At 36.3% G+C, this 3,613-nt stretch overlaps 1 protein-coding gene across 4 annotated transcripts in view; it reads left to right on the top strand.

The window, feature by feature from the left end:
• LOC106881102 (uncharacterized) overlaps positions 1-3,613 on the top strand; it is an 88,622-nt gene that overhangs the window by 29,133 nt on the left and 55,876 nt on the right. The window lies entirely within an intron of this gene.

A 3,613-nucleotide genomic window follows, 5' to 3' on the forward strand; every position in this document is an offset into this window, starting at 1 on the left:
TGTGTGTGTGTTATGGATGGTCAGAGAGTGACCACTGGTTAAATAAAGCACTTAGCTGTATAGGTGACTCATCAGACTCAAATGGCTGGAGACACATAACCTCTCTACAATTGGAGGGAGGAAAATATCATGGTCATTTAATTTTGTAAGCATGACAGGTATCCAGTAAAGAAATTTTCAATGCCACAGCTTCCTATTACAATGAGTGTTTGTTGTCCAGTGGTTTAAGGACTGCATCTCCGTATGCCAGGGCTTAACACCCACGAAAGGAAGTGCCTTTGTAAAGTTGTTTGGTTTGTACCACCCTTCTCATTCAACATCGAGACTTATGTGGGAAGGATATTCCTCAGATTAGTGGACAAACACTTTACATGGTCACATAGATACGGATGTTTGTTTAATAGACACAACTTAAGGGTTTCTTCAGGTGTGCACCCAGTGTTAAAAAAGTATTAATGAGCACCCCTAAGTCACACTCATTCAAGTATCGTCTTAGCAATCACAGGCCCTCTTTTAGGATACCAGAGAGGTGCAACATCATGTTCCTGGCCAGCTAAGTATGACATTTAAAAGAGGAGGGTATGCCATACCTAATTGAATGGTGGTTACTAGAACAACCAAAACTGTACCTCAATGGGAGCAAACAATGCAAGCTTTGCTTGGTCAGAAATAGCAAAAATCCTGAAAAAACTCACTTGACCAGGGGACTTTTTTTAAACTCAAAAAAAAAAAAAAAAAAAAAGAGGTATCTAGTCAGTGCTCTCACCGAGGAAATTCATGTTGGAAAAAATGGAATTCCCCCATTTACCAACTAGGCAAATACTACCATCAACAGATATCTTTGACAGGCTTGTCATGGACCTAACTGGAACTGATGTCAGAGGGATAGCTCTACCTTGCTCAAGGTTTCGCCAGTAGAGCTTAATTTCATTCATCCTTAGTCGAAAGATACCTGTTGTTTTGTCCTGTTATTTGTATTTGTGTAACCTTCTCTGTTTTTTTTTCTGTCCTTGTTTTCGTATACATTCGCTGCTTTCTTCCAAGGAATCTAATGCTCTTAGCTTAATTTTTCCTTGGAGCTGGCCAAATTAGAGCAATCTCGAGTATAACCAGCTGAAATTGCAAAGATAATATCTGGAACTCGACTGAGGAAAAAAACCCCCGAATGACCCGTCCTTGTTTTCTTTGTATTGCCTATCTGGATGTTTTGTATTCTTGTCCCATTTTATTTATATATATATATATATATATATATATATATAATATGCAACACAACACATTGATCAAAAACATATTAGTTGAAAAGAAATTTGTTGATAGCATATTGGCCAAAAGACAAATTAGTGAAAAACATGCTCACATAAAGATAAATCAATTGAAAGTTGAATTGATTGAAAACCTATTAGTTGACATCGAATACATCAAAAGACATATTTGTAGAAAAGCAGAGAAATGCTTTGAAACTTAACGTTGATTAATTTTCTTTTTTTTTTTTCATAGTTTTCACTAACTTATTTTTGTTTTGAAATAAATTATTTAAAAAATATTTCCAGTTTATTTTCTGTTTACATATGTGTGTGTTACGTGTAGTGTCTAACAATAAATATTTTAAATGTTCTAACTTTTTTTACTGGTGGAAAAGCTTAGGTGTCATTCATAAACAAGAATGATTTGGTAGATTGTACCATGCTTTTGCTAATTGTTTTAGGGGCCTATGAAACTGAGCAGACGTAGACACTGTGTCGGCCCTCTCGTTCTTGACCTAATAAAACATCAAGTATGTAACAATTGGGTGTGAGAAGGAGGGCTGCACGGGTTATTGGTTTGTACTTACTTTCAGCTGACTACACTAGAGCAACATGAAGTAATATGTGTTACTCAAGGACACAATGGGCCACTTAGGGATCAAACCCACAACCATATGAATCGGAGTCTGATGTCCTAACCACTAGATCATATTGCTTTACAGTATGAAGGTGCATTGCCTTGTCTGACAGTGCTTGGCCTACTAGTTAGGGTGTTGAGCTAATAATCATAAAGTCATGGGTTCAATTTCTGAACTGAGTGGCACACTGTGTTAGTTCATGTTTTCACCTGACTGGTGCAATTGTGCCAATCAGGTGAAAATAGGAGCCAAACAACTGCAGTCTTCTCTCTCCCATGTTGTCACAGTCTCAGATGTTTTACTGAGTCAAAAGTGGTAAGCTTGAGAGAATGCCTGTGTCTGTGTGAGCTTACATAGGCACCTAAAACAACTTGTGAAAGTATGGTACAAGCTACCAGATCTCTCTTGCTCATGTGTGGAAGCTAAGCCTTTACTGGTAATAACAATAATGTTTTCTGGTAGAGGCACATGATCACAACATTTATGGTTGTAGTATACTTGATTATATCATCTTCATAGTCATAATTATCATTGTTTTAACGTCCATTTTTCCATGCATACATGGGTTGAACAGAATTCTTGTTGAGGCAGATTTTCTGCAGCCAGATGCCCTTCTTGTTGCTAACTCTCCCCTGTTTCCAAGCAAAGTAATATTTCCTCATTGCCAGATGTTTTTGTCAAATATCAGGGATGAATGACACTGCTTGTATGACAGTGACATTCATTTACAGTTATCACACAATGGCAAGACAAGGAGACATAAACAAGCACATGCTTATGCACACATAACGCACGTGCATGTGTGTGTGTGTGTGTGTGTGTGTGGCAGGTTTCATTCAATTTCTGTCTACCAAATCCACTCACAAGATATTTGTATTTATTTTCTTGACCCATGAGAGTTGACAAAGTTGACAAAAGCAGGGTTTGATCAAATCACAGAAACTAATGGAAAGTAATTAATTTCCACAGACTAATTTGTTCATGTTGTGTGAATTGATGTCCACGTCACTCGTCACCTTAGTAGTAATTATTTCTAACACAGGTACACAAGAGACAATTCAGTGGACTCTCTAGTGCTTGACTGATATGTAAGCAATTGACCTAATTAATTATTGCGTGTCAGCATATCTTTCTGACAGACACTAATAATTTTGTGGTGTGAGTATTTATATTCTATGGTTATTGTATATGACTCCTTTCACCCAACACCAAATTTTGTTGATTATATATAGTCTATTAATTCTGATTTTAAATATGATTTATTTCTAAATTATTAAAAGCTTTATCACAGCCGATTCAAATATCAATAAATAATTGCATTATTTTAAAATAATTTTATTTGCCTGTCTTTGAAAATTTTTACAAATTTGGTGATTATTCTACATTTTCTTCAACAATATGCTTTTGATCAGTTCATCTTTGAACTAATAAATATACTTTTGACTAGCATTTATAAATGCATAAATATCACACACACACACACACACACACACACACACACACACACACACACACACACACACGTTGGTGCAGGCATAGTAGTATGGTTATGAAATTCACTACAGACCCATGTGGTTTGGTGGGGCTTTGCTCCCAGTGTATGCTAGTGTTCTCTGCTATAGCTATGGGTTAACCAAAATGTTGTAAGTAAAATTTGATAGATGGAAACTGAAAGAAGCCTGTCATCATCATCATCATCATCATTTAATGTTGCTTTTTCTATGTTGG

Source organism: Octopus bimaculoides, chromosome 5 (genome assembly GCF_001194135.2).
Source record: "Octopus bimaculoides isolate UCB-OBI-ISO-001 chromosome 5, ASM119413v2, whole genome shotgun sequence".
Lineage (NCBI taxonomy): Eukaryota > Metazoa > Mollusca > Cephalopoda > Octopoda > Octopodidae > Octopus > Octopus bimaculoides.